This window comes from Oryx dammah, unplaced genomic scaffold (genome assembly GCF_014754425.2).
Source record: "Oryx dammah isolate SB20612 unplaced genomic scaffold, SCBI_Odam_1.1 HiC_scaffold_25, whole genome shotgun sequence".
NCBI lineage: Eukaryota > Metazoa > Chordata > Mammalia > Artiodactyla > Bovidae > Oryx > Oryx dammah.
This window is the reverse complement of record NW_024070209.1, coordinates 32,532,784-32,557,639: the sequence shown is the minus strand read 5'-3', so window position 1 is coordinate 32,557,639 and position 24,856 is coordinate 32,532,784. Positions and strand designations below refer to the sequence as shown.

General features: G+C 38.7%; 1 protein-coding gene, 1 non-coding gene and 1 pseudogene across 20 annotated transcripts in view; 2 read left to right on the top strand and 1 right to left on the bottom strand.

The window, feature by feature from the left end:
- Nucleotides 1-24,856, top strand: part of NRXN1 (neurexin 1) — a 1,211,037-nt gene that overhangs the window by 308,499 nt on the left and 877,682 nt on the right. The window lies entirely within an intron of this gene.
- On the top strand, nucleotides 5,345-5,416 carry TRNAS-GGA. Its single transcript has one exon. It is a non-coding gene; the product is annotated as a tRNA-Ser (tRNA).
- LOC120851801 lies at nucleotides 13,232-13,671 on the bottom strand (annotated as a pseudogene).

Genomic DNA, 24,856 nt, shown 5'->3' with positions numbered 1-24,856 from the left:
CAGCTCTCTCTGACCCTGCAATTGAAAACCTATGGTCCAGGGAATGTGTGGGACAATCAGGAAATGAAGTAACCAGTTGAGATTAATTAATAGTAACATCATATAGCTTTTAATTACAGACACTAGTCTGTTCTCACAGAAACTTTGAGAAGTAGGTAAACAGTGATATCAATAATCTTACTACAGAACTGGATAAGCTGGCACTAAAGTAGTTTGGTTTGTGGAGATTCACAAAACTGCTGGGTGTAGTTTCATAATCATTCCATTATAGGGTACAGACTCACTTTACTTTCTGTGGCTTTTTGAAATACCTTTTCATTCATCCATTCATGTTCATTCTGTCATTCCCTAGTGCTGAAGGCAGTGCCAGACAATGAGCATACCAAAGGGGAAAAAGAAGAAAGCAAGGAAAGAAAAACAAAAGAACAACTAATAAAACACCTTCCTTGGCTTAGAGAGCTGATAGTCCAGTGAGATGTGAGATGGTGACAGAAGCTAATTAGGTAATTAGTGTGTGATAAATTGTGATAAGGATCGTGGTGATTTAATACTAAAGGAAAAGGAAAGGGTGGCCTCTGAAAAGCCCTTCTGAGGTCAAAGGAAGCCACTGGGAGAAAGTGATAAGGAAGAGGGTCTTAAAGAGCAGAAGCTAAGTGGCCTATTTAGTCAGGCAAGGTAGAGCAAGGGTTAGCCAGGAAGAATGGCCTGTGCACAAGCTCCAAAGAAATGACCAGTACCATTTAGAGAAGTGCACACGATTCTGCAGGACAAGAGCTGGGCTAGGGAAAGAGGAGGCGCTCAGAGGATGGGGAGAGTAGGGGCTAGAAAGGTCAGAACAGAAGTGGTAGCCTCTGGGTTGCTGAGAAGCTTGGACTTTAGTAAAAAGTGGATGGAGAGACACTGTAGGACTTAATACCGAAGGACTTATGACAGACTTGGACTTGCATTTTCAAAGATCACTCAGCAAGCAAGGTAGAGAGTTGGTTGGCTGGTTGAGGTCACGATTAGGGCGATAGTCGGGAATAGCAGTTGGGAGAATGTTGAATGAAATATAAGAAGTTTCAGAGACTGGCACAATGTGAATAAACAGAGATAATGACTCTGAGCAGAGAAGCTCACCTCCAGGTAAGGCAGCCAGGAAAGGACATGTCATGTTACACATGCCCCACCCACCGTGCCTGTTTCACCTGCCTTAGAGATTTGAGGTCCCATCAGTCCCTGCCACATAGGCACACACAATTGAAAGTCACTGCTTAATGAGCTACAGGTTTTGTTTTGTTTTGTTTTTTAAACTGTTGGTATCTGAGATAGGTATTTAGGGCCTCAGAAACATTTTTTCTTTTTAAAGACAGGGTGCAGGGTGAGGGTAAGTATGGTTAGAGTACATGATAACCTAGCAAAAAAGGAGCTGCAGAAATAGAGGTGAGTTGAGTGGGGAAGCAGCCTCACAGCAGCTTTATAAAGCCCACGAGAGGAGAGACGGCCCCTCATTGTTGTTGTTCAGTTGCTCAGTCTTGTCTGACTCTTTGCAACCCCTTGGACTGCAGCACAGCAGGCTTTCCTGTCCTTCACTATCTCCCAGAGTTTGCTCAAACTCATGTCCATTGAGTCAGTGATGCCATCCAACTATCTCACCCTCTGTCTCCCACTTCTCCTCTCACCGTCAATTTTTCCCAGATCACAGTCTTTTCCAATGAGTTGGGTCTTCGCCTCAGGTGGCCAAACAATGTATCGGAGCTTCAGGATCAGTCCTTCTGATGAATAATCAGGGTTGATTTCTTTCAGGATTGACTGATTTGATCTTGCAGTCCACGGGACTCTCAAGAGTCTTCTCCAGCACCACAATTCAAAAGCATCAATTCTTCAGCATTCAGCTGCCTGCCCATGAAGAAGACATAAGAGACAAAGGTTCAATCTCTGGATTGGGAAGATCCTCTGGAGAAGGACATGGCAACCCACTCCAGTATTCTTGCCTGGAGAGTCCCATCGATAGAGGAGCCTGGTGGCTATAGTCCAAAAGATCACAAAGAGTTGGACACAACTGAAGCGACTCAGCATGCACACACTTCATCCTTCATCTAGTTTCCCAGAAGTTAACATCTTGCAGAACTATAGTATAATTATCAAAACTAAGAAATTAACATGGTACAGTACTATTAATTGCAAATGCTCATTAGAGGAGTCTTCATAAAGGGACTCCAACTAGGTGCAGGGAATAGGTAAGATTTTACTAGTAGGGATAAGGGAAACAGAGAAGATATGGGCTTGATCAGAGGGCTGCAGTTGAAACAAATAATGGTGACTAACACCCTTTCCATGTGCTGTAAAATACAAGATTCCTTCTCTGAATTTACAGAAGCTGGGTTTTCTGGACTCTCTCATGCTGATGAAAATATGTGTTGAAACTTGCCTAATAACTCAGTGAAGGGACAGATTCATTTTCCAAGCTCCCAGTGGAATATTGAGCACTAACATGAGACCTTTGGAGAGTAATGAATCATAACTATTGATGTGTTTGAGTAGTACAGGATCAGGCTGTGTGCAGGGAGATTTTTTTTTTTTTAATGACCTATATATAGTCACCACTAAATAGAGTTTCCTGAAGCGTAATCTGAGTTTATCTACTTGTACCAAAGCTATAATTCTCTTAGAGACAGCTTCCTGAGACTTGGTAAGGGGAGAATGCCCTTCCTCCAATTAACTGGTGGTGCTGGATAGGCTCTGGGAATGATTCTCATTCTGATGACCATTATCAGGTGTTCATTAAATAAATGAAACCCAGGTCAGTTAGTTTGATCCCAGATGGCACCTGCCAATGCAGGAGACATAAGAGACACAGGTTTGATCCCTGAGATGGAAGGATTCTTGCTAATCCAGTATTCTTGCCTGGAGAATCCCATGGACAGAGGAGCCTGGCAGGCTACAGTCCTTAGGGTTGCAAAGAGCTGGACGTGACTAAAGCAACTTAGCCCCCACACACAGGTCAGTTAGATTGATAGTGCTCAATACTGGTCTGGGAAAGTTCCAGATTAATTAATAAAACTCTTGGTACTGGTGTCCCCATCTCTGCTACCCACAGAATGAAATTTCATAAACATATTTACCCACATCTTAACTAAAGCAAAAATAGACCACAAGGAATTATTCTGAAGTTTACCAATGTTCCTGATATATTAGTGCTTTCATAACTGTGTCTTGAACTTTCACAATACATTGTTTCCAGTGAACTTTGTTGTGCAGTCTCATTGAATTCTTCCCTCCTGTTTGCTTATCGTATCTGATAGATTCAGTAGCTGAGATGCAGACTGATTATTGATTTTTCCTGAATCGTGCCAAAATGGTGACAAAATTGGTGACTGACTTCTCACCCAATGCCTCTTATTTTATGCCAGTGTTCTTGATATGTGTAAGTTAACTAGAAGCCTAGGCTGAGAAGACATATTCCTTATGTAGAACACATTCCAAAATGTGAAACCTCAGAGCTCAGGAAATCTGAGTGCCAGGCTCCCATCAGCTCCACTTCTGGCTAGTCAGCAGGACATTGTACTGAATGCACTGTAACATTTACAAATTCTGCTCTTAAACAAACAAATATTTGTATAAGTGGTATTCGTTCTTATCTTGAAATATATAGGCAACGTGATTTAACCCCAATATTTCACTATTAAAGGTGACTTTTTTACAGTGAGATTTATTTGTTCATTTATTGAAGTATTGACTATAATTCCCTGTGCTCGGGCTCAGCTGTCTGACTCTGCAACCCTGTGGACTGCAGCCCACCAGACTCCTCTGTCCATGGGATTTTCCCAGCAAGATTACTGGCCATTTCTTCTTCCAGGGGATCTTCCCAACCCAGAGATCAAACCTGAGTCTTCCGCGTCTCTTGCATTGCTGGTGGATTCTTTACTGCTGAGCCACTATGCATGTCCAGTGCTCCCTGTGCGACACAGTAAATCCTTGTTACTAATCTGTTTTATGTATAGTAGTTTTATCTGTTAATCCCACATCCCAAATTTGTCCCTTTATCCCTAATGAAATTATTGAAAACTATTTTCTGGTTTAAAAGTCACCTGTGCACACCATTGCTCCCTTATTTATACTTATTGATTTTTTTTTAATTTTTGCTTTGAAGATAATCCTCACACTGTTTAATAACTTGGAAACCATTGTGCTTAGTTTTATGATATGTTCCCTTCGGCCATAATCATTTTATGGAATGAAGACCTGACTTACCAATCGACCTAGTGAATTAGCTCCAAACTGCCTTGGAAAGAATCCTCACACTGGAATAGACCACACTCATATTACCTGGTAGTCTTGAAAGCATAGTTTTATGATTAGTTTGGTGAAGATAAATGAATGAGAGCACTCAAAAGAGATTTTTCCTTTAGTTTTTGTTTCCTAACGTGAAGTTGATCTGCCTAAAACCAGTGTGGACAAAAGGGGGAAAAAATGGTCATATTATTCTGGAAAGAGAAACAAAGAAGCAGCAAAGAATGCTATCAACATAAATCATTTCTGGGGGAAGAAAAGCCAGAATAAAGGTTATTCTAAAATAGCTTATAAGAAGGAAGATATAATCAACCTTTGTTTCTTGCTCTTTAATGAATAAAATTCCGAGGCATGAAATGTTAGATAAACCTTTCACTTTCATTAACATCTAGATTTGATCTTTTAGCTACTTAATCTTGGTAACTAGAGAGTAAATGTCCATAGTTCTAAGCATCAGAGTTGCAGCTTTGCTGTGAAATGACATGAAGCATAAGGAAAAGAAAATCCAACATATTTGAATCTAGGAAAGGGGCATTTGCTTTGAAGTGTTGGATTTGGTCCTTGTATTTGTTAGACTCTTTCTGTTTCTCATTTTTTTTTAGAGAGAAATTTGAAATTCTCAGATGGGTAAGGACCTCACCAATCTCCAACTGCAGACTCTAGATACTTCTGCAATAAAGCAATACAAGAGAGCTATCTATTCCATTCTAAAAAGCACAGAGATTCTGTCAGGTTAGACAGTGATAATGGTGTCATTCTGTTTGTTGTCCTCTCCCTTTTGAGTGTGTCAGGAGATCTTATGGGCTGATATTGAAAGAAGTTCCAGTTCTTGGGAATAGTGAGACCTCATGTTGCATCCTCTTCCAGTAGTCTTGTCTTCTTCAACTTTTTCTTGGGCATATCCCCTCAAAGACCATCATCATTAGGGTTTTATTTTTCAATGATGAGATAATTGGTAGGTTTGCCTGGTATTACTAGACTATATCTGGGTATTACTCATGTTACCAAACAATATTTAATTAAATGCTTCATTGAGAACTTTTTATAGAGGAATATGTTACATGTAGGGGCTTCCCTGGTGGCTCAGAGGTTAAAGCGTCTGCCTGGAATGCGGGAGACCCGGGTTCGATCCCTGGGTTGGGAAGATCCCCTGGAGAAGGAAATGGCAACCCACTCCAGTACTCGTGCCTGGAGAATCCCATGGAGGGAGGAGCCTGGTAGGCTGTAGTCCATGGGGTCGCAAAGAGTCAGACACGACTGAGCGACTTGACTTTACTTTACTTTACTTTTACTTTATGTTGTATGTATAAAGAGAGATATGAAGTTTAGTCTCTGTTTTTTTAGTGTCATTTGCACATGCCACATTCTATCTGGTTACAGGATCATCAATTTTCTCTCCTTTCCTTTCTGCACTATTTCTTTCCCATACTCTTTTTTTTTTTTTTTTTAATCTTCCATAGTCGTCACTTTCTACGTGTTGGTTTGTGTGTCTGCCTTACCCCTTTCTTTACTGTTCCGTAACTGTTCCTGCTTAACTCACATACCTGAACTTGCATGGAGGGCTTCATAATTTCTGTGGAATCCTGTAGTTGGTTACTGAATGTGCTTCTCTGCACATCTGAGGGGCACTATTTGTCTCCTCATGCTGCTGCTGCTGTTAAGTTACTTCAGTCGTGTCCGACTCTGTGCGACCCCACAGATGGCAGCCCACCAGGCCTCCCCGTCCCTGGGATTCTCCAGGCAAGAGCACTGGAGTGGGGTGCCATCTCCTCATACTAACACTTTAATACAGAAATCCTGTCATTCAAGAGGAAAAAGACTGACTTCAGCATGTCACCAAGAAAACCATCCCATTTAAAAACAAAACAGGCTTTCTCACAGTAGTATGCCATGTTTCTTCTCTTTAAAGCATTCTTTCGCTCCAGCAGAACAGCCATTTTTCAGACTTCCTCCTAAAGATTAGGCTTTCCATTTTAACACATAAATACCCAACAGGTATGGATTATTTTTACAACGATATAATATTTACAGATTTTATTAGGAACAAACAAAAAATGCTCAGAGGAGGAAAATAAAATGTAACTATAATTCCAGCACTGCTATATCTTGATTTGATGCCCCAGTCTTTCTATCTGTATAACATAAACCAAACATTTGAGATCATGTTGATCTTAACATATCAAAATATTAATATTTTTCTATTACACAAATATTTAAAAAATTAACTGCCTATTCTTTATTACTGATTTATTATTTTACTACTGTTGGATATTTCTGTTTTCTCCAAAGCTTTGCCTTTCTAAATAATTCTGCAGTAAAAACTTTTGTGCAGAAAATGCTGTTTCTCTAGGCTGATTTCCTGGTGTGAACTAATAGGATAAGGGGTATGAACATTTTCAGGCTCTTGATAAGTATCTCTTAATAGGTTATTGAAGCTGATTGTACTTATTTGTCTGGTAGAGTCTTAGTGTTTTTCTTATCATTCTCTTCGAGCTCTTTCTAAATAAATGTGGTTCAGTACATTTAAATGATCATAATTTCTACACTGGCAGCCAGAGTGCACTCTACTTTACTCTGAGCTTCCTTGTCACCCCTGTATTTGTGAGACATAAAGTTGTATTGGGGGCAGGAGGAGAAGGGGACAACAGAGGATGAGATGGCTGGATGGCATCACCGACTCGATGGATGTGAGTCTATGTGAACTCCGGGAGTTGGTGATGGACAGGGAGGCTTGGCGTGCTGCGATTCATCGGGTCGCAAAGGACTGGAGCTTCAGCTTTAGCATCATTCCTTCCAAAGAAATCCCAGAGTTGATCTCCTTCAGAATGGACTGGTTGGATCTCCTTGCAGTCCAAGGGACTCTCAAGAGTCTTCTCCAACACCACAGATCAAACACATCAATTCTTCAGCACTCAGCCTTCTTCACAGTCCAACTCTCACATCCATACATGACTACAGGAAAAACCATAGCCTTGACTAGACGGACCTTAGTCGGCAAAGTAATGTCTCTCCTTTTGAATATACTATCTAGGTTGCTCATAACTTTTCTTCCAAGGAGTAAGCGTCTTTTAAATTCATGGCTGCAATCACCATCTGCAGTGATTTTGGAGCCCAGAAAAATAAAGTCTGACCCTGTTTCTACTGTTTCCCCATCTATTTCCCATGAAATGATGGGACCAGATGCCATGATCTTCGTTTTCTGAATGTTGAGCTTTAAGCCAACTTTTTCAGTCTCCTCTTTCACTTTCATCAAGAAGCTTTTTACCTCCTGTTCACTTTCTGCCATAAGGGTGGTGTCATCTGCATATCTGAGGTTATTGATATTTGTCCCGGCAATCTTGATTCCAGCTTGTGTTTCTTCCAGTCCAGCATTTCGCATGATGTGCTTTGCATATAAGTTAAATAAGCAGGGTGACAATATACAGCCTTGATGTACTCCTTTTCCTATTTGGAACCAGTCTGTTGTCCCATGTCCAGTTCTAACTGTTGCTTCCTGACCTGCATATAGATTTCTCAAGAGGCAGGTTAGGTGGTCTGGTATTCCCATCTCTTTCAGAATTTTCCACAGTTTCTTGTGATCCACACAGTCAAAGGCTTTGGCATAGTCAATAAAGAAGAAATAGATGTTTTTCTGGAACTCTCTTGCTTTTCCCATGATCCAGCAGATGTTGGCAATTTGGTCTCTGGTTCCTCTGCCTTTTCAAAAACCAGCTTGAACATCAGGGAGTTCACGGTTCATGTATGGGTGAAGTCTGGCTTGGGGAATTTTGAGCATTACTTTACTAGCATGTGATATGAGTACAATTGTGCAGTAGTTTGAGCATTCTTTGGCATTGCCTTTCTTTGGAATTGGAATGAAAACTGACCTTTTCCAGTCCTGTGGCCACTGCTGAGTTTTCCAGATTTGCTGGCATATTGAGTGCAGCACTTTCACAGCATCATCTTTCAGGATTTGAAATAGCTCAACTGGAATTCCATCACCTCCACTAGCTTTGTTCGTAGTGATGCTTTCTAAGGCCCACTTGACTTCCCATTCCAAGATGTCTGGCTCTAGATGAGTGATCACATCATCATGATTATCTGGGTCGTGAAGATCTTTTTTGTACAGTTCTTCCATGTTTAGGCAATCATAACGTGGACTTAACACTCACAGTCAAGATAGACAATGAAGATTTTTGAAGTGACTTGTCAAATGAGATCACTATTTTACAAATGTCTTGTGTTCAATTAATACCTGACGTTTCAGTAGAAAATAAATTCCAGTTTCTATATAAAAACAACTTGACATTTTTCAGTAATACTTTTTAATGAGCATTGCTCTGAGCTATAATATAATGAAATTTGCTTAAAAGTAGAACAGGCTGGTAATACTTGGCAGAACAAAGAGGCATATGGTAGAACAGTTGTGATTCATTGGCAAAGGTTTTCAGTTTTTGGAAAGCTAGAGACTTTCAGCATAGTGGACTGCATCTTGATATTCAATCCCAGAAAGGAACCACAGCAAAACAATATGCTTAAATCACATTAGCCTGATATATATTTAAATCATTTTCCCTTTGAATTAATGGTTATAATTACAGGCTATGTTCATACTGCAAAGTGAAATAGACAACTGAGGAAATTTTCCTGGTAATTCATATTCTATTTCATTTTATAAGAAATATAGAAAATTGTGGCTTTTTTGAGGACAAGGAATTGATTGTTTGGGTTAAAAAAAAAAAAGTGGCTGATTCTCCTCACTCTGTGTTAGTAAGTGTAGCATAATGAATTTAGTTTCCTACAAATTTACTTCAACTTTTTTTCACTATGGTAAGAATACTTACATGAGATTTACCCTTTTAGCAGATGTTTAAGTGTGCAAGATAATATTGTTAGCTAAACTTATTTTTAATAAATAATAAGAGAATATATGTATATGTAAGTTAAGCTAGGAGCATGCTATAATAGTAAAATCACTTAGAAGCAAGATTAATATCTAGTCAGAAGATCAATGATCCCACAAGTAGGCCTGATGACCAAAACACCAATTGGCATTTCCTTTATCTTTTTATAGAGAGAAGGCTAATTTTGTTTTTATAATTTAAGAAATCTCAAATGAACAGTGCATGAATCACCTATCTATTTTCCTTTTATGGTATATTAATTCAATATATTTATTAAAGCCATTTATTCTCCTGTAGTATTATTTTATTCTTCAATTAAACCAGTACTTTAATGCCTTTAGGAATTCCCCCTAACCTCAACTTGTCATCATGAATTTATTGAAATGTAGCAAATGGTAAAATAATGAGCTGCCAAATGGCTTCCTTTTGGTTTCACTAATTTATGTTTGTGGCTTGTCAGTCACACTCTATATACAGCTAGAAATTTGCAGCTGAGAAGAAATTCTCCCACTTAGGGATTACCTTGTCAGACTGCATGGAACATGATGTAATCATTTTATTCTTTTTATTCCCCTGCTTCATCAGTCTTTATAAAGTTTTCTGAAAACATGCAGTTTTTCCTACTTTAACCTTTTTGGGTACTTACTTCCTTCCCTTTTTGAGTAATCTCTTATAACAGCTTCAGGAGGGAGATAAGAAGAGTAGAGATAACTGGGAATGGTCATAATAATGCTGCTAATAATAACAGTCTATTATGTGAAACTGACTTGTAAGTGGGTGACGGAGCCCCTGGCGTTTCACTGCCAGGCTGGACTACAAACGAAGATGCACTGAGAGGGCTTAGTTATTTGTCTGCTGTCCTGACTCTGTCGTTTTCTTTTCTCCCTTTGTGTTGGCCTTAATGGAGGGCACCTCGCATCTCATTTGTTTTTGCTGGAGCCTTCCCTGTTTAACATGTCAGCAAGTCTACTTCCCATTGCCATTTCCTCAAAACCTGTTCCTCTCCTGTAAAGATATATAAAATCATGAGAATTGTACCATCTCAGGCTTATTTTATCCCTGCTTCTAATTTTTGTTCTACAAGCTTAGCCATCTTGAAAACCCTAATGGAATCTTTTATTTTTACCCCCAAATATGAAAAGCAGAAGCGAGAAACTTTACATACTTTTTACCAAGTTCAAATAATATTAAACCTCTAAACTTTTGAAGCGTATAAGTAACTTATTATCAGGATTAAAAAATATGCTTTTTGGATATGCACTTTTTTTTTCCTCAGATGAAGTGTAATAAATAAACCATGTCAGATATAGTAGGATTCAGTTGAATAGTATTTCTTCAAAGAACAAGTAAAGATGGTTTTTAAATTAGAATTAAATGCATCTAATTAGCAGTTATTATATTGCTTAACTTGGGGGGAGTTTTAAGGAACAGGCAGTCATTTACATCACATGTTTTTAAACAAATTGTAGAGGAATAGAAATCACTAAATTATTACCAATTCTTTCTAGTCTTTAAAAGATTTCTAAGTGTGGCAGTAGTCCCTGAATTTTCAATGCCTCTGGATCCTGGAATAAAACAAAATGGATGCCTTGGATAAACCTGCTATTTGTTCACTTTTATCATGGCGTTGTATTTAATAAGCCTTTAGTTGAATACACATAATGGGGAGAAATCTGTTCTGAAATTTAAATTAATGAAAGCTTTTCACAGTGGCTTCCAATAAAAAATGTAGGCTTCTTTTCAGAGCACCGGTAAGGATGGGAATTCTGATTAGCCACACAATGTAGACTGCTTCGTGATTCATCTCTGCAAATCAGCAGTTTGAAATCCTATAGTTAGCATTGGTTGCTCTCCAGTAAGATTTTATGAACATCAGCTTGTTATTTGGCAAAAAATGCAATGTCAGTTGTCCAGACATCATTTTTTCTCAATGAGCACATGTTCATATGTTAAATAGTCATAGTACTAAATCAATTACATTATTGTTTCCATTGGCAGAGGTTAATACCTTGTGAGGTATACTTACATCATCAGAAGTCTAAACTTTGTGAACCTTGGAGCAAAGGAATCATTATACAAATGGAGATGATAAATAAGCCAGAGAATGGGTGTTTCTTGAGGATTTGGGTGCCCTTTTACCTATTTTAGGAGAAGGAAATGGCAACCACTCCAGTATTCTTGCCTGGAGAATTCCATGGATGGAGAAGCCTGGCAGGCTCCCGTCCATGGGGTTGCAACCAGTCAGAAACAACTGAGCAACAATGGCTCACTCACTCATTCACTTAGCTATTTTAATTTATATGAGTTTATGTTTTTGGCTTTCTTCATAAAATAATTCAATTGAGTTAAGACTAACAGAGCTAAAAGGAACTGTTTGTCTGAATCAACATTGTAACAACCTCTGCATAAACCAGTGCTTTAACAGCTTCTGTGCTCAGGGTAACTGTTCTGAAGTGGGAAAGTTGGTTTTGATTTCATTAGTAACTATTTCCTGTTTCTTACTGTTTGCCAGGCACCATGCTGGATGATACAGAGTATTTGTTGCTTCACCCCTCAGAACAGGTCTGATGGGCCTTCTCTTAATCATCCTGGAGAAGCAACACCTACAGAAAGTTTTGCTTAAGTGATTCATATTCTAAGTTAATCTTTCATCTGGAAAATGTCTCATTGTTCAATGATTATTTTTCCTCTGCTTTCTGGATAAGGGTAAGAAGGCTGTTAGAAAGCTTTGGAGAGATTCTTCCACTCTCTAATACTGGAACCATCATTGAAACTGGGGAGCATGGGCACTTTTCCATACCTTTGTACAATCAAGGAGCACTGACCATGTGCTGTTTCAAGAGCCTGTACTTAACAAAAGGTGGTATGTGAGCTGGACCCTATTTCTGCCCTGAGAACTGCAACCATTGCATGTTTGCTGGCAAGAGTTTGTTATTTTCCATTCAAGCCGAAGTGACTTGCACCAACAGTTGGGTTTTGCTGCTATCACTTGGAAGTTTATTTCCCCCAGTGTCTATTCAAGCCCTCCTCTGGGAGAAGATGAAATTCTTCTTAGAAATTCTCCCTAGAGAATTCTTTCTTTAAGAGGGTGCACTTTGCTAACTCAATCCCACTTCCAAGGGAAAACACAAATTTATTCATTCACAACTGTGAATGTATATCATAGTGTTCAATGAGCTAAATATTCAAGTTTTGCTGTTGTTCAGTCGTCCAGTTGTGTCCAACTCTTTGTGGCCCCATGGACTGCAGCATGCCAGGCCTCCCTGTTCTTCACCATCTCCCAGAGTTTGCCGAAGTTAATGTTCATTGCATCGGTGATGCTGTCCAGCCATCTCATCCTCTGATTCAAGTAATAGGTAAATATTCAAGTAGTAAGCTATTATTTATTTAAAGCAATGCAAGCAGTTCTTTAAATGTGACCAAACATGCTTGGAAAACAATAAATTCAGTGAGATGGTTCACTAGTATCCTCGATTCAATGGACATGAACCTTGGGTAAACTCCAGGAGATGGTGAGTGACAGGAAGGCCTGGTGTGCTGCAGTCCATGGGGTTGCAAAGAGTCAGACACAACTTAGCAACTGAACAACATCAGCAACAAGGCTTTCCCAGGCCCAGCTTTGCACAAGTAAGAGACCCATCTCTCAGAACCTTCAGGTAGATCTCAGATGCCATGGTGCCACTGCCACCTCCCACCTTTACCCTCTTCTTAAATCAGAATATTTTCGTTTGTCTTATTTTTTTTTCCAAATGTATTCTCATTGTATAACCAGAAACAGTAAATATAACAGAGAAAGGGCCAATCCCATAACATCATTCATGAGGGAGTATCTATCCTCGACAATGCATTTTATATATTTTGCTTTAAGAAGCATAGTTGTTGAGTATGACATTCTGAAGATTTATTTCTTATTCCTTTTGAAGTTAAGTTAAAACTGCTTTTTTTGGTTACACATTTATTAAAGACAATCATTTATAGTTTATAAAGAATATTGCCCTTATGTACACGACACTGTCCTGATAATGGTCCTTGAAAGCAGCTACTCGCACCCACTGGTGTCAACACCAGTATTCAATCTAGATTGGCTTCCTCTTGAAGTGTATCCAATAAGACCATAGAGCAAACACTTCAGGTCCCAGGGAAGATGATAAAATACCCATAAGTTTTCTGGATCCTTGGATTGATTGACACTAATAAGGGAACCAATTTTTGATGTTGGGAAAGAAATGTGTTCATCTCCAATGACAATTTCAGGCTTCTGCTACTGTACTTGGTTGGGAGGAGGCCAAAAAGCATCATCCTCTTTGGGAATGTCAGTGTCATCAGCTATTCCCTTCAGTTCCTCCATCACACTTTTATGTACACAAGCTTTTTTTCTGATCATGACATCATTTTTATAATCACTGCTATTGGCATATATTGATTTCCATCAGGTCAAAACTTAAGACTCTAGAAATTCAAAGCTAAACTTGCCGTTGTGACCCATCCAATAATGCAGACATAAGTCCCTCTCCATGTCTCTGAAAGTTGCTTTTAATTTCAAGGAAATCTACATTCACTTAGGCTAGCTAAATAGCACTTGTATAGCTACTTTGGTGGTAGTTAGAAGAGACACTTGCATAGGAATTTTGATAGTTGTGCTGGAATAAGGAAACATTAAAGCAAAGTTGGGAACACCAACTCTGCTCAGCCAAGCAGGAAAGGAATATTTTGGTTTGCCTGCTTTGCCTTCTTTTTGCCTTTTTTCCTATGTTTCACCATTTAGTGGCTACTTATGAGAAAAGAGCACTCCAATTTAAAGTGAAATTTTAGAATTCTTAATTGATGGTAAGTAATTGAAACAAACAAAAAATATATAGTTAAAATCTAAAGTAAAACTCTAGGGAAACCACCAAAAATTAAATAAAGAAAAAATGATGACTGGTCAGAGAAGGGCCCTGAAGTGTATATGAGAAATTTGGCCTTCAAACACTGTAGACTTCTGGCATTGTCATCTGTCACCATCGTCATCATCATTATTTCCATTTGTATAAAAGTTGTTGACAGTAGAATATGAACCACAATGTCTTATAAGGTCTCCTGTCCCAGGGTGTGGCAGTATAGGTCACACTCCCAATATCTACTCACATCTTAATTCTGCTTACTAACAAGATGGAGGAGACACGCTAGCAATGATTGTCAGTGATGTTAGGATGAAATCTTTCATCTTAAAATATAAATCTTAAGAGTATGCCTAAAAAGAAATGAAAAAAGCAAAATGGCTGTCTGAGGAGGCCGTACAAATAGCTGTTAAAAAGAAGGGAAGCGAAAAGCAAAGGGGAAAAGAAAAGATATACCTATTTGAATGCAGAGTTCCAAAGAATAACAAGGAGAGATAAGAAAGCCTTCCTCAGCGATCAATGTAAAGACATAGAGGAAGACAATAGAATGGGAAAGACTAGAGATCTCGTCAAGAGAATTAGAGATACCAAGGAACGAGATGGGCTCAATAAAGGACAGAAATGGTAGGGACATAACAGAGCAGAAGATATTAAGAAGAGGTGGCAAGAATACACAGAAGAACTGTACAAAAACAGATCTTCACAACCCAGATAATTACGATGGTATGATCACTCACCTAGAGCCAGACATTCTAGAATGTAGAGTTATGTGGGCCTTAGGGAGCATGACTATGAACAAAGCTAGTGGAGGTGATGGAATTCCAGTTGAGCTATTTCAAATCCTGAAAGATAATGCTGTGAAAGTGCTGCACTCAATATGCCAGCAAATCTGGAAAACTCAGCAGTGGCCACAGGACTGGAAAAGGTCAGTTTTCATTCCAGTCCCAAAGAAAGACAATGCCAAAGAATGCTCAAACGACCGCACAATTGCTAGTAAAGTAATGCTCAAAATTCTCCAAGCCAGGCTTCAGCAATACATGAACTGTCAAATTCCAGATGTTCAAGCTGGTTTTAGAAAAGGCAGAGGAACCAGAGATCAAATTGCCAATATCTGCTGGATCATCAAAAAAGCAAATGAGTTCCAGAAAAACATCTATTTCTGACTGTATATTGCCTATGCCAAAGCCTTAGACTGTGTGGATCACAATAAACTGTGGAAAATTCTGAAAGAGATGGGGATACCAGACCACATGACCTGCCTCCTGGGAAATCTGTATGCTGGTCAGGAAGCAACAGTTAGAACTGGACATGGAACAAGAGACTGGTTCCAAAATAGGAAAAGGAGTCCATCAAGGCTGTATATTATCACCCTGCTTATTTAACTTATATGCAGAGTACATCATGAGAAACCCTGGGCTGGAGGAAGCACAAGCTGGAATCAAGATTGCCGGGACAAATATCAATAACCTCAGATATGCAGATGACACCACCCTTATGGCAGAAAGTGAAGAAGAACTAAAGAGCCTCTTGATGAAAGTGAAAGAAGAGAGTGAAAAAGTTGGCTTAAAGCTCAACATTCAGAAAATGAAGATCATGGCATCTGGTCCCATCACTTCATGGCAAATAGATGGGGAAACAGTGGAAAGAGTGGCTGACTTTATTTTTCTAGGTCCAAATACTGCAGATGATGATTGCAGCCATGAAATTAAAAGATGCTTACTCCTTGGAAGGAAGTTATGACCAACCTAGAGACATTACTTTGCCAAGAAAAGTCCATCTAATCAAGGCTATGGTTTTTTCAGTGGTCGTGTATAGATGTGAGAGTTGGACTATAAAGAAAGCTGAGCACAGAAGAATTGATGCTTTTGAACTGTGGTGTTGGAGAAGACTCTTGATAGTCCCTTGGACTATGAGGGGATCCAACTAGACCATTCTGAAGGAGATCAGCCCTGGGTGTTCATTGGAAGGACTGATGCTAAAGGTGAAACTCCAATTCTTTGGCCACCTCATGCAAAGAGCTGACTCTTTGGAAAAGACATTGATGCTGGGAAAGATTGAAGGCAGGAGGAGAAAGGGACAACAGAGGATGAGATGGTTGGATGGCATCACCGACTGAATGGACATGGGTTTGGGTGGGCTCTGGGAGTTGGTCATACACAGAGAGGCCTGGTGTGCTGCACCTTATGGTGTCGCAAAGAGTTGGACATGACTGAGTGACTGCACTGAGCTTAATATCATTCTGTATTTAAAACTTTTAAAATTGAATCTACCATTCAGTTTGAGAGTGGCAGCAGATGGTGTGGTTAAGATGTCCCTATTCCTTGCCTACTTCAACCATTGATTTACTGGGTAACATTGGCCAAGTTCCTTAGTCTATCTGACTTTTGGCTCCCTTATTTGTAAATGGAAAGATAGCTTCAGATGACCTTTAAGGCTATTTCCAGATCTTGAATATCATAAGTTTATAAACTAATTCATGTAAATGGCCAGTTAGATTGATTTCTCCATTAACAATTATTTACTTAAGGTCCCAATATATATTCAGTCTAAATTTTTCATATTATTCCCCTTTCTGAATCCTTTAAAGATGACCTAGTTTTCTGTTATATCTGATGTGATGATGCTTTGATAGATATTTATTCTGAGCCCCTATTTCCTTCTCCCAAATGGTTTCTGAGGCTGGGCAGCTGCTGAGGGTTATTCACTATCTCCTGGGAAATCATCCAAAACAAGAAGGCAACCAAGGAAGGACATGGGATGCCAGTAGGGATCAAGTTCTGACTCTTTCCTCTGTGGCAAAAAAAGACAGGATTCTTTGACTTTTAGACTAACATAAATCAGGGCCTCAGAAACCAACTAGTTTAGTTCCATCCATGATGCAGAGTGGATTGCTATGCTACACCTTTTTGAAATGGACTACTTCTAAGGCTGCTTGTAGCATCTTTGAACAACTATAGCAGTAGCTATCTCAGATAAAATATATAAATGTAGCCATTTTAGAAATCTAATGTGTATCAACATAGGTGGTTGATAAAGTATGTGGAAGTAAATATAAGAATGGATTGGGAGATTTTGAAAAACATTAGATTCAGAAACCTGTTTTTCATAAATCATCAATTCCTGGCATCACTGTCAGTATGCCTGTTTGTCTTGTCTATCTGTGAGATTGAGCTATCAGGAAATTTTCTTTGTTGAACTTTCAGCATTTGACACACTAGCTGTGTTCAACTTCTGCAAAACTGAGACCAGACACTCACTGACAATAGATGTTATCTGAACCCTTGTGGCAGAAAGTGAAGATGAACTAAAAAGCCTCTTGATGAGAGTGAAAGTGGAGAGAGAAAAAGTTGGCTTAAAGCTCAACATTCAGAAAACAAAAATCATGGCATCTGGTCCCATCGCTTCACGGGAAATAGATGGGGAAACAGTGTCAGACTTTATTTTGGGGGGCTCTAAAATCACTGTAGATGGTGACTGCAGCCATGAAATTAAAAGACACTTACTCCTTGGAAGAAAAGATATGACCAACCTAGATAGCATATTGAAAAGCAGAGACATTACTTTGCCAACAAAGATCCGTCTAGTCAAGGCTATGGTTTTGCCAGTAGTCATGTATGGATGTGAGAGTTGGACTGTGAAGAAGGCTGAGTGCCAAAGAATTGATGCTTTTGAAGTGTGGTGTTGGAGAAGACTCTTGAGAGTCCCTTGGACTGCAAGGAGATCCAACCAGTCCATTCTGAAGGAGATCAGCCCTGGGATTTCTTTGGAAGGAATGATGCTAAAGCTGAAACTCCAGTACTTTGGCCACCTCATGCAAAGAGTTGACTCATTGGAAAAGACTTTGATGCTGGGAGCGATTGGGGGCAGGAGGAGAAGGGGACGACCCAGGATGAGATGGCTGGATGGCATCATTGACCCGATGGACGTGAGTCTGAGTGAACTCTGGGAGTTGGTGATGGACAGGGACAGGGAGGCCTGGCATGCTGCGATTCATGAGGTCATAAAGAGTCGGACACGACTGAGCGACTGAACTGAACTGAACTGAAGCAGTATATTGCTCAGAGAATTGAAAAGTTGTATCTCTGATTTGGGGGTCTCAGGACTCAATCAGTTAATTATTTTTATTACCCTACAGAAATGTATATTTGTCAGTGGCATCCGTACTCCAGTTTTAAACATTTGCCTGATTAGGTGCACTAGTGAAACAGGTGATTCTTGGTGAAAAGCTATCAGTTACTGCAGACTTCTCCAGCTTCCAAACTAAGTGTGTCCAAACCAAGGAAACCGAAGGAGGCTTGAAAACTATTTGAGGGATTTGGGGATTATTTATAATTTACCGTGGTGCCTTTGTTGTATCGATTATAACTTTCTGGGCTTATGGGGATTAATAGGACTAAATATGAAAGGCTGCACACTAATGTCATTAACAGGAGCCATAATTACAGAACATAATTGCCAATAATTCTTCAATGGTTGTTCAGTAATCAGATTCTTTTGAGGTTAAATGAAAATCAAATAGACATTTTATTCATAGAGATAGTAGTAATAAAATAATGCATAATCACAGTTGTTTTTAACCTCACTGCTGCTGCACCATGTGCCAAAGGAGGCCTACTGTATGTCCAGGAGTAGTTGGGTAGGCCAGGATGGGGTGATGATTGAAATTATAGCCTTTGGAGTTAGAGAAACATGGATGCTAGTCTTGATTGTTTAACTTGACCTCTGACAACCAACTCCTGCCAAATCTGTTTCTCATCTTTTAGTAAGGGCAGTGCCTCGCTGATCATGTTGTTTTTGAAATTAAGTGGAATAATACTTGTGAAATCTTTAATATCATGAATGGTGCATAATAGGTACAGTTAAAAATAAAAGGCTGTTTATGGTCATTGCAGAGGCAGTAGTGCCCAGCAGCAGCCCAGACACAGCTGATGATATGTAGGAAACAGACTCTTTGGGCTCACACCCTTAGCTGTGAGCATGGGTGCTTCAGGTTTCTCTTCTGTAAAACAGTGTTAGTAATTTGTCTGCCTGATAGAGTTGTTCATAGGATTAAATGAAGTAATGTGTATAAAAGAATTAGAAGGTTAGTACCTAAAAGGATTGGTGTTATTGTTGTTTTCGTTTAGTTGCTAAATTGTTTCTGACTTTTTTGTGACCCATGGGCTGTAGCCCACCAGGCTCCTTTGTCCATAGTGTTTCCTGGGCAAGAATATTGAAGTGGGTTGCCATTTCCTTCTCCAGAGGAACTTCCTGACCCAGAAATCAAACCCTTGTTTCTCGTCTTTGCAGGAAGATTCTTTACCAATGAGCCTCGAGGGAAGCCCCATTGGTATTATTACTGTTATTTTATTATTATTATTACCTGTGTGGAAAAGCTCATTCATGGATAATGAAGTATAGAAAACTACCAGAGAAAATTGAATCTTGACATGCCTCAAGAAGAGTTATTGAAGTCTGTTAGAAAAAAAAGACTAGATGTATTAGCTGTGGCTTCATTGGCTTTGAAATAGGAATCATACCTGGAATATCACCATATAGATTGGCTTGGGGTAAGATGAAATGGACTTGAAAGAGGACCAGAGAAGGAAGTAGAACCTCAAAAATCCAGCAGATATAGTTGATTATCTATGATGTGCCCCAAAACAAGAGAAAATAAAAAGGGAGGCATCTATTTCCTCCATACATTGACAAAGAGATCTATAGGAATTGGTGGAACATCATCCCCAAATGTGAATGTTCTTGGCTCCCTTCCTGTTCTCTCATTTGCCTGGTCCTCCCCACTCCTGTCCCAACAATCAGGAATATACTAAGTCAACTCTAATTGCCAGGGAAGAAATTCTTCAGAAGACAAAGCTAGAGGCCAAGGTCCTGTATACAAAGCCACTTCTGAGCTGTGGTCATCTTTTTCTGATCCCTGTGAAACCTAAATGATCTATTGCATACCTTCTTGTGCTAGTCTCTGTCTCAATCAACTCTGAATACAGAGCATGTGAGAGTAGTCTGTGAGTGGGGTTCATCTGTATACTTTAACATACTTCCTGGAATTCACTCTCTTTGCTTTAAACAGAAGTGTGAGCAGACTCCAGCTACCCTGAATGGGTTAAGGAAGCTAACTGGAGTGTTCAGCTGTTCCTCATACCTGCTTTTTTTTTTTTTTTTTAAACTCCACTTTCAACCTGCTGCCTTCATCTATCTTCCCCAACAGGGTATTGATCAGCACTTGAAATGTTCTTTCTCACTTCTAGACACTCTCTGCAGATACTGTAGGAATAAAGGAGAATATGGTCCTACCCTTGAAATCCAGTTATTTCAGAACTGAGCTTTAAAAGCCTCTGATAAGGGAGATGATGCATAGCAAAGCTCTAGTGCCATGGAGGCCTCCGTCAACAACAACAAAAAGGAAAGCCAGCCCCCAGTCTCTGAGTGGACTGTTTCAAAAGTGCCTTTGTGAACTAGTTGCTCGAAACTCAGACATCACTGCTTCATTAATGCAATGAGTTCCCAGAAGTCTCCTTAACCCTTAATGTCCCTGAGGCAGGTAGTATTGTGCAACCACCATTGTTAAAACTTTATCAAACTGGCAAAGTCCAATTATAATGTTAGATACCAAGATAACATGATGTTGTCAGAAATTGAATGGGACTCCTTTAGGGTCCAATCGCTGTTTGTTACTCTTGTGATCTGAGCAGGAGGAAGCTGAACTAGAGGGTTCTAATGATAGTGAGAGGAGAGGATGCTATAATCTTGCCTATGTGCTTCTTAGTTGTCACCGTATCTCTCACCACCATCTGTTAACCCTTAGGTGAGTAAAGAATGACAGGCTATGCCAAGACAGAAAGAATAAGGCCATGTTCAAGTTAGATTTGAATTCTTTAATGTGAAGAAAAGGAAATGAAAGGAATGGAAGGCATTCAACAGAAATGGCTTATATAGAGGGAAAAGTTAAGGCAGTTCCTTTCAGCTCCCGGAGGGGCATCCATAAATGTAAAAATATCTATCACTGACTGAGGGCTAACCATGGACCACATACTGTGCTGGCCCTTCACTTACATTATCTCATTGAATCCTACCAATAACAATTTCATGTAGAGGCCATTATCAACTTCATTTTATGGATGAGTAACAGTGATTTAGAGGGATTAAGTATCTTGCCCAAAGTTGCAGAACTAGCAAGTGATGCAGCCAGGATGCCATCATGCTGGTTGGGTTCTGAAGCCTGTCTAATTAATCATGATGCTCCATGCCTTCCAGCCACATATTCAATTGAGAAATGCCTGCTCGTAGTTGCCATTCATTGAGAGGACAGGATGTGAAACACAAAGCAGTGAATAGAGAAATGTCGGATGATTCAGTCAGAAAATTATGATTTAGTTAACATCTTTTGATTTGAGAAAAACTTCTTTGTAATATTTTTATTGCAGTAATTTTGATAGCAAGTTAATTTTATCCTGTACTAACTATTTCATGCTGCCTTTAACTTTCTATGCTAAGTATGTATTTATTTTGTAAGAAAAGAACAGCATTTTTTCAGTTTCATAACCATAATTACATCATTATGAATATGTGTTCATAATCTAAAACTCCATACAAGACCATTAAAGAGATAAAACCTCTCTACCTAGATTTTGCTCTAGAGAACTCTTTTAACTAATCTGGACCTCAATTTGTTCATCTATAAAATGGGAAAACAAGTTTACAAAGGTCAACAGAAATGTATGAAAAGTACTGAGCATAGTGCATTAGCTTTAATAGATTCTCAAGGAATAAAACTTGTGATTATTAATAATGTCTTCTAGTATTATTATGATTGTTATTATAAATAAAACATTCCCTAATATAGCTTACCATTTAGTCCTATTTGGGGAAATGATCACCTTTGAGAAAGATCTCCAAGGCCCCTTCTACTCTTACATGCTCTCTATATTGTGTTCCTTCCAGATGGAGATTTCCTGTTTTTACAAATATTATTCCTCTGATTCATTATTAAAATGTTATTGTGTTTTAATCAAAATACTAGAAACTAGCTTTCATGGCATTTATATTTTTTTCTCTTTTCATTAAAAAAAATATTGCTATTACAGAGTCTTCTGACTATAAAGACATACTTCCTAAGTACTACTTTTTAAATTGTGTGGCTTAGGTCTTGACTGGTACAGAAGTATTCTCAAAGGATGTGTAAACTGAAATAACAATTCCAACCCCTCACAGCTGTGGATTTATAAAGACTCCTGTTTTGCATTGACTCTGATTTCAGGACAATATTGAGCTAAAATTAGGTCAAAGGCTAGTGAGTATATGGTGATTCTGTTAGGGAGAAAATTGTTTCCATGTATCCACATTTTCTCATAAAGGTGTAATTCTCTGAAAATTTGCTATTAAACCATTTGTTATTGAATAACATTCAGTTTAAAGCAGTTATTTCTCATTCTCATCCAAGGTAGAGTCTTATTTAACACCAAAAGGAATTTTAGAGTTTTCTTAATCAATAAAGAAACAATGCAAATGATAGGACTCTAATGAGTATTTTAAAAATCATGTGACAGTTGAATCAGTTCAATTTCTTTTTTTTAAATGTCTTTATTACTTGTTGAATTAACTGATATGCTTTTTTCTTTCATCTGCAGTTTGCCTTTTTCATTGAGTTTCTGGAAAAGTAATTGAAATGAAAAAAGCTTAGCATTAAGTCTGCTATGTATTTAATGATCATTAAATTCTAATCATTAAAATGCTCCCCTCTTTCTTCAAACATTCCCCCAACTTTTCTTTCCCATTTCTCAGCTAACATAAACAACTGAGCCAAGATATTATCTCATTTGAAATATTTTCTGACAAAAATAGGTGACCAGTTTCCTAGCTTTAGTTTCCCTCCTCCATTGGCAACTTATTAATTCTGTAAATAGACTATGCATTTTTTTTTAAATTTCAGTGACCTCAAGCACAAAACTCGCTAAATTCCTGGAAGGAAACCAGGACATTTATATTTAAACTGTACAAAGAGCAACAAAAGCGTGAGGTAGAGACTGACTTAAACTCTAGTTCAAATAGCTAATCACCTCACTAAAGCAAAAATAAAAACAAACAAAAAAAGTTCTGTCATAGAAGACAAAACACACCTTTTCCAAGGATAATTAACTGCTGATTGTCTAAGCCATCTCTTTCTATAAGGGGAAAGTCAATGTTACTTTGGAAATCACCTCCATTCCTTATTTTTTCCTCCTGCTACATTTTGAAATGTGCTAACACAAATTCTAGTCACCTTGAACAAGACATCTCCAGTTGTCCAGTTTATGCCAGCTGCTAATTGGAGGGCCCTGGGTCTGTCTGCTGACTTTAGAAAATTAAATTTCCTCACCTTGAGTAAAAAGGTGGAAATAAGTAATATTTTGGAAAATATTTCCTGAAATTTTTTGCCTACATGACTGTGAGTCCAAGACTCTGCCAATATTATCACTTACTAAGAGTAGCAATTGCCATTGATTAAGCACTTATTCAATCTTCTCAAGAGACCTAGTAGATAAGTACTAATATTATGCCCTTTTAGAGGTTAGAACACTGAGAATGGGCGATTAAATAATTTGCCTATGATTACACAGACTTAGGTTTCTAACCCAAACCAAACTACTCAGATTGTAGAGCCCATGTACTCTATTTGTGAGTAACAACTTGAAGACAAAAATATATTACATAAGATACACACACATATTTTAAATGTCAAACATAAATTTCTTTCCTTCTGGAATATTTAGCAAAAAGAGGTTGTTAACTAGACTTCATTTTGCTATACTTTGAGCATAAATCTTCCCAGCTAGGCTTCAACAGTTCGTGAACTGAAAACTTTCAGGTGTGCAAGTTGGATTTAGAAAAGGCAGAGGAACCAGAGATCAAATTGCTAACATCTGTTGGATCATATAAAACGCGAGGATTCCAGGAAAAAGAAATCTACTTCTGCTTCATTGACTACACAAAACTTTTTGACTGTGTGAATCACAACAAACTGGAAAATTCTTAAAGAGATGGGAATACCAGACCACCTTACCTGCCTCTTGCAAAACCTGTATGCAGGAAAAGAAGCAACAGTTAGAAAAACTGGAATATTTGACTGGTTCAAAATTGGTAAAGGAATGCATCAAGGCTATATATGGTCACTCTGTTTATTTAATTTTATGCAGAGTACATCATGTGAAATGCCAGGCTGGATGAATTAGAAGCTAGAACCAAGATTGCTGAGAGGAATATCAATAACCCCAGATACACAGATGACACTACTCTAATGGCAGAGAGCAAAGAGGAACTTAAGAGCCACTTGCAGAAGGTGAAAAAGGAGAATGAAAAAGCTGGCTTAGAACTCAAATTTCAGAAAATGAATCATGGCATCTGGTCCCATCACTTCATGGCATATAGATAGGGAAACAATGACTTTATTTTCTTGAGCTCCAGTATCACTGGGATGCTGACTGTAGCCATGAAATTAAAAGATGCTTGCTCCTTGGAAGAAAAACTATGACAAACCTAGACAGCATATAAAAAAGCAGAGACATCATTTTGCCACGAAAGGTCCATCTAGTCAAAGCTATGGTTTTTCCAGTAGTCATGAATGAATGTGAGAGTTGGACCATAATGAAGGCTGAGCACTGAAGAATTGATGCTTTTGAACTGTGGTGTTGGAGAAGACTCTTGAGATTCCCTTGGATTGCAAAGAGACCAAACCAATCAATCCTAAAGAAAATCAACCCCAATTATTTATTAGAAAGACTGATGCTGAAGCTGAAGCTCCAATACTTTGGCCTCCTAAAGTGAAGGACTGACTCCCTGGAAAAGACC